The 7,578-nt window shown below is 39.4% G+C and overlaps 1 pseudogene across 1 annotated transcript; it reads right to left on the bottom strand.

Moving 5' to 3' along the window:
* Positions 1–2,490: 2,490 nt before the first annotated feature.
* LOC148868391 (F-box/kelch-repeat protein At5g60570 pseudogene) lies at positions 2,491–4,911 on the bottom strand (annotated as a pseudogene). The gene has a single exon (XR_016106523.1). The product of XR_016106523.1 is annotated as an F-box/kelch-repeat protein At5g60570 pseudogene (transcript).
* Between the last annotated feature and the right edge of the window lie 2,667 nt (positions 4,912–7,578).

Below are 7,578 nucleotides of genomic sequence, written 5' to 3'. Positions count from 1 at the left end.
TACAAAATATAATACATGTGTTTGCAAATTTACATGACCGGATAATGGTTCAAATTAAACGATTCAACCAGCCAAGTCAGTGGTGGGTTGAAAACATTGTAGCCACTCCAATCAAAGAATGCTTATGCAATAAAATCTTAATAGACTTCATGGGAGTTCAGATTTCATACTTCTAATTGCAGATCGACTGGCATGGTGGCACCTATGTCATGTGTTGCAAGTAAGTTATTCATGCACATGGTAAGGCCTACTGGTTGTAGCGGAGACTTGGGATCGAACCCCGCCTATACCTAGGTTTGGAAGGGTTTATGGGTTTGGCGTAGGGCTGTCATTGAGTTGGGTTTGGGTTGGGACTAGTTAGAACCGGAACCAAACTGGACCTAATAGGGTTTGTAATGTTTAGACCTAGAACTGAACCAATCAGTTCTCGGGACAATCAGGTCTAATCCGATGGACCAGGTTATAATAAAAAAAAAAAAATATATATATATATTTTATATATACTTTATTTAATATATTATACATTATATATTATATGTATATAACTCGGGCTTGGGTCTGAATCAGTTCGGGACTGGATGAAACCGATACTGAATCAATAATAAGCGAAACACTATATCAGAACCTGAACTGACCCGTTGGTTCCGATTCAATCGGTTCGGGTCTATAAGGTCGGGCCCGACCCATTGACAGCCCTAATTAGGGAAGCAGAAACCTCTGAACACTGTTTCATGGCTATAACATATAGGCAATATTACAACTGGCTCCAACAAGTGAAAATGTTGGCTGTTGGGTTCTCACCAAGAACATGTAGACCATCTTTCTTTGCATTCCCGTTAAAAAGTACAATCCCCTCATGAAATGGAGCTCGACTAAGATATAGAAAAAATATGATATTGGAAAAAAGTCTGACCAGTCAATTAAAATCATAAACATGATAATCAATTAGATGCTATTTTTCAAAATTCATGCATGGTTTAAAGAAACGTATATTCTTTCAAACAACTATTTTTTCTTTGTCATAGTCTGGGAGAAAACCAACATACCATATCAATTAAGAGGCCAGGTCCATAATCTAGTCTGTAATTAAATACAATATAAACTTTTAATGGATCAATAATAAATCTCTGTCTCCTTAAATCTTCTTTCAATCGTTGCTGTTCAGCATGGTTAAAAATATTGATACACCCAGACACGAACATGTGTACCAGGTGTCTCAGCTTGATGAAAATCTTTCTCTTTTAATTTTTTCACAAAGGCTCATTTTAATGTCATTTTACATATTAAAAAAAAAGAGTTTTGGAAAATCCTTAGAAAAAAAGGCGTATCGTGGAACTGCTTGGACCTTGCTGTTGAGTCTGGTTCTGCTGTACACTGTAGGTTGAATAAGAGGCCAGCAACCGTAAGGCTACACATTTGGTCATTAATTGATCCTGTGTGATAACAGAATGGGACAACGTACAAAACCATCGTTAACCTCTCAGCCCCAAATCAATATTTTATTTTATTTCTCAAAACAAAGATCTTGAGGGGAAGGAAACTGTGCATTGTGCATTTTTCAGATATACGGAGGACGATACTCTAGGTTGACAGTACTTTGAATTTCAGCTTTGAGGATGTAAGGTTATTCTTGGTTTTACCTGATCAAAGTGAAAGAGGCGACTCTTGCCCCTCAACTTCATTAGGCCAGAAGTCACATCATCATTATCATCTTCATCTAAACCCTTATCCAAACTATATGGGGTTGGTTGCATGAATTTCCATTTTATTATTCTGTTCTGTTTAATGCCGTATCAAATTTAAATTATGAACGCTTAAATCATTTTTACTATCTTCATCCATGTCATTAGGCCAGAAGTCAAGCACGATGAAAGGGAAAAGGAAAACAGGGGAAAGTGGGGAGGAACTAAAAAATTTCAGGGGTAAGTGGGTAACAAGCAAGATAAGAGAAGGTTGGCATTGTAAAAAGTGGCATTCTTAATACAAATTTGGTAAGTGATCATTGACTGGCATTTGAAAATTTGGCCTCAGTATTGGAATTTCAGCTAAGTGAGGTAGATAACAACTCTGTACCGGCCGGGACCATAATAACTCTATTCATGACCTAAAAGAATGAAGAACCAACTACAGTGTAAAGATTTCAAATTCAAAACTTTGAGTGAGTACGAAAACGAGTTTTGAGCTAGCCATATCTGTGTTGACCGAGTCGAAGTTAAATTTTCCTTTAAACAATTGGTAAGTCAGTCATATGAGTGCGACAATAAATGTTGATTAATATTCACTAGGAACTCTCTTGTAGATGTCATGGAATTATGGCTAAAAACAAAAAAAAAAAAGTAACAGTAAAAAAAAAACACCATTTTCATGCTTGGAAAGTTGGAAGGAAAAATTGCATTAGATATTAGAACAATAAACTGCTTTATAAAAGATAAAAGCGTAATAGCATTAGATGCTTTTCAAAACACAAACATGCAACATTAACAAACATCATATCGATAAAACAATATTGTTGATTTTCATGTTTTTTTTTAATACAGAGTATTGGGTTTGGATAGAAAAAAAAAAGAGCAAAGGCAGAATTATGACATTACCAGAGAATCAGTACTTGGTAGTGGTCTCTTGTAAAGCAAAAGAATGCCGAATTGGGCATCGAGCACCATATCCAAATATATAAATTGTTACAGGAAAAGAAGAGAAAATGTTCAACTCAGGGGAGACTGTTTAAACAGTCAGTTATTCTGGTCAATGAGAAAGGGTGGAACAGCAACAAGGATCTGCTAGATTGAAGATGTTCATTTCTTCAGTTGGGCAGAATGAAGAAAAAGATTCAACAGCCCATGACAGCACAGTTATAAACGAATAAACCAACACGCTCCTTTACATCAAGCACCTTCCAGTTCAAAATCCCATTTTTGAGACCCGACATTGGAGACCAAGAGCTCAACAAAATTCCCTCGCCTTCTCGGCTCCTCTGACCTCCTACAACCAGCAGTTCATCTCCATAGGCCTTGAAAGCCAGGCCCCAGCCATTAGAAGAATCAACTCTAAGAGGGAGCCGTCCCAACACAGACCAAGTGTTCTTCTCCTTGTCATACTTCTTCACCATGTTGGTGGAGTGCTCGACTGCATAGAGTTGGTTATTCACAACAGCTACAAGTGGAGGCGCCTGAGATGCATTAATGACATTTGGGTACATCCCCTCGATTTTCCTCCACTTCCTTGTCTGAAGATTGAACTCCTCCCCGCAGGTCAATACCACATTGAGACTCGAGATCCCACCAATCACGTAGAATTTTCCATCCATGAAAAAACCAGAACAGAGCTTGCGGGGAGAAATCATATTTGGCAACAGATCCCATCTACCCGACTCCAAATCATAAAGTTCAGCAGATTTCAAGACAGTTCCATGCTTATCGCTGCCCCCTGCAACAATGGCAATCGAACCATAACTACCAGAACCAAACAAGCATCGAGGGAGGTTCATACCCTGGCACTTGATCCAATTCCGACTAACCAAATTGTACTTCCAAGTGGCAAAATCCAACAATTCTCGGCCGAAAACTAATAATTCGCTGCCCACAGCCAACGATTCCTTATCCGCGTGATTGAAGCAATCATCGCAAGGGATCTTTGGCAATCTCATCCATTTCTTTCTCATAGGGTCGAAAGCCTCCCATCCTCTGGGGTCACAGACGACGTAGACACGATGTTCAATGATGCCCAACTGCTTTCTTAATCCATACAGGTAGCCGCTTGACATCAGTGACCTAAACCTCCTGTTAAGGCAGGCCAGTGAAGCATGATCTGATTGGCGTGTTCGAGCAAGGCAGGTCAGAGCAATGTCATCGTGTAGACCAGGGATAAGAGAAGAATCATTTGATCCTTCGCGGCTGCAGCGTTTGGAACAATCATAACCTCCTCCGCTGGATCTGATCTTCATAACTGCTTCTTCTTCTTCTTCTTCTTCTTCTTCTTCTTCTTCTTCTTCCTCCTCCTCCTCCTTCTCCCCTTTCTTCGAAAAATTATCAGAGGCGGATTGGGCCAAATGTGGAAGTTTGAGCAATTCCTTGGACCTATCAGTTTCTGGAAGCATGTTAACGATTCCGCAGTATCTTCCGGTGAAGATTCTCAACCGTTAAACTAAATGATCAATCGGTCGACAATTCCCAATTAGCCATAGAACTGCAACTCTCCACCGCAATCCCAAGAAGCAGAAGACAAAGGCCAGCCTTCGGTCGCCATGATTCTCTATCTATCCATGCAAGTACTATCTATCAATCTAATTGAAGTGTTAGGCCCCTGTCAGATTCTCAACTGTTTGTTTAACCAATTCATAGTGTTAGAGCACTACACGAATGAGAAGATGGCAACAAAATCCAAACTGAATGGTTATGCAGCGGCCTTCCGAGAATTCGAACAAACTATCAAATCTCATTCAGCACATGCTAGTCTATGAACAACCAATCCAAATTAGATAAAAACCGGATCAGCAAAACAGGATACCGAAATCGCGGGTAATTGTTCGAGTGGGACTGCAAAATTTTCCCGAGAGAGCAAGTAAGGAGTAATCAATTACAATTAACACATCAGGTCGCAAGAAATATGGAATTTCGAGCAAAAGGTCGTCGACAAGGGACTAAGAGAAGCAAAACTCTTTGAGAAAAGGAGAGAAATCTGTGAGAACGAATTACAGGGAGTGGATAGAAGGAAAAATAAATACCGAAGGAAAGAAGCAGAAATCTGACCACTTTAGAGCAGATGGCGAGGTGAAGAAGACATAGAAAGAGGTGGCGGAGCAATTATGGTGTGAATTACCAACTGGATTCCGGTGGTGGATGGTGTTTAGGCACGCGACGTGGGGTGTTTAGATACAAAAGAATTGACAGATTGATTGATTGAGTGGAAAAGAAAGTTCCGAAAAAAGAGAGAAAAAGGGGTAATAGCATATAAGGGTAATTTTTAGAATTTAATATCAATAAAAGTAATATATTTAAAAAATTTTAAAAATAAATAAATTTTTTAAAAATAATATTAATAAATAATAAAAAACTGGTCATCGTCTTCTTGTTATTTATTCAAAAAATTTTAAAAATAAATAAATTTTTTAAAAATAATATTAATAAATAATAAAAAACTGGTCATCGTCTTCTTGTTATTTATTCACCTGTACCGCCATCCGCCGTCGCTCGTCATCACTCGTCACCGCCTCTCCGCTGCCGCCCGCCGCCTCCGGCAATATTGTCGGAGGTGGCCGGAGGTAGAGGTAGCGGCGGCGGCACTGGTGGTTATTCCTCTATCCGCCGCCACCGCCACTTTTATCTCTACCCATGTCTGATCGCGTTGCCGGAGGCGGAAGCGGAGGTGGACAGAAGTAACGGCGTTGAACAGAAAAACCATCAGCGCCACCGCCGCTACTTTTGCCTCCGGTTATCTCCGACAACGTTGCCGAATGCGGAATCGAAGGTGGACGAAAGCGGCGGTGGGCGGCGGTTCTGATGAATAAATGACAAAAACAAGAAGATAAACAGTATTTTTGTTCTTTATTTTATTATTTTTAAAAAGTTATTCTATTTTTAATTTTTTTAAATATATTATTTTTATCAATATTAAACCTTAAAAATTGCCTTTATATGCTAGAAACCAGAAAAAAAAGATTGTTTGGTTTACTCGATCAATCAGACCTGAACGTTGGGCTTCTCTCCCTCTACATACATGATACATTGACCTAGTTGAAATTCGATACCGTGACGAGTTAACTCGGTGTGTCAGGGCTGTTCTATTTCTATCTTCTAAATTATACGTCCGCCATTGAAATGTGCGGTGTACGATGAGGTTATACAGTAAAACCATGAGCGAATTACATATAGTCTATTAGTGATTTAATATAATAAAAGAACACGTGGTCAAAGCGTTACCCTAATTTGACAAGGAGCAAATCGTGTTTGGTTAATTGGTTAACGACTTGACGGTTATACTGTACAGTCTACACACTACGTAAAGTACGTACTGAAACTGAGTTATGGTCAAATATCTCGTGAGTCATGTGTGCACTGCTGTCTTGTCCATCCACGGTGGTAGTGGTACCAGTACCATTTGGGTGCAACTTGCCGACATAAATTCCGTCAAACTAAACTATTGATATTAATACGTGTACGCATTCAATCTAAAACACTGGATTGGCATCAAATCAGGAGGGGCCATCTTATATTGAATGGACACCAATCTAAGGGCTTAGAAACTCCATCAATCCCATTTAGTAGTTTAGTTGATATGGGAGTCTGCCAGTCTGGTCCCCAGATGCATGCTAACTGGAATGTGGTCCAAAGTCTGAAGAGATGATGAGGGAAACAAGTTAGAAGGTAGAAGAAGCAAACGGCAAACAGTGATGGGTGTAACATCAATTCCCCAACTTAAAGTCTAAAAGTCTATTAAAAGAAAGGTTATCGGAAGCATGCATCGTTGTTGCGTTGCCTGGTTTGCTTTGTTCCACCTTCCACGAAGCGAAAAATAAAATAATAATAATGAAATTATTAAGAAGGAGGTGGTGGTCATACATAGTTACATACATACTCATGTGGTGGAGTGGGGTATAGCTGTAGCTATCACCGTCCAGTTGCTTCGTACATTCCTCGTGGATGGTGATGGATGCTCCCGTATGACCACAAACATCGTGTGTGCATACAGTGATAGGAAATTGAATCCATCCTCTTCTTACCCTAACCCTATGGAGAGTTCACATCTCTGATCTCCCCGTCATAAAACGTGCCCCCAAAACGCTTCGCATGTACATCTGAGCGTATATTGAGAATATCTCTTTTTCATTTGGAGATGTTTCTAATATATGATTGAAATGTGCTGTAAGACGTTTTTGGGCGCATTCTGCAGGGGAGATGCGACTTTCTCTATGGAATTCACGTCTGCTAGTAGCCTAGTACCTTGACTAAGCAAATCGCTAATTCTGTCCAATGAAAATCATACATGCATCAGCCAGTTACATTGATGAAAACGATTCAGGTATCTGCTCACACATTTGTAGATTGGTAAATCACTAATCCTGTCCAATGAGAATCATCCAATCCTACCCATATGACACTATATTAGTATATTGGGAACATCCCCAGGGAGATGTTCTTAATGTGGTGTGCGTAGGAGACCCGAACTTAAATGAAAAGTAATGGAGTCTCCGATTAAGGGTTGTGGATTCTAAATATTAATTCAATTTTATTTAAATCTATGATCGAGTTCCAAAATTAACAACATGTTTTTTTCTTCTGCAACAAACAAATGGACCTTGAAAACCCTCTTACCCTCCTCGCAAGCTGTGAACAGTGAATTCCATGCACTATACAATGATGACTATTTGGACAGAAATGGTTCCTTACATGCGTGAATTCATGCATGGTGGAGCACATGAACTACAGGTGAATTCATGCATGGTGGAATTCGATCCACAACATTTTTAGGGCTGCAAATGAATTGGATATAATTTATCTGAACCCGATCTAATAAAATCAAAGATATCCAAATTGGGTCCAATTAATATCCAATAGTTAATGTGGTCCGCATGGCACGAATCGT

Source organism: Nelumbo lutea, chromosome 2, assembly GCF_056320005.1.
Source record: "Nelumbo lutea isolate HS-2025 chromosome 2, American lotus-T2T, whole genome shotgun sequence".
Taxonomy (NCBI): Eukaryota; Viridiplantae; Streptophyta; class Magnoliopsida; order Proteales; family Nelumbonaceae; genus Nelumbo; species Nelumbo lutea.
This window is presented reverse-complemented; position numbering and strand designations above follow the sequence as displayed.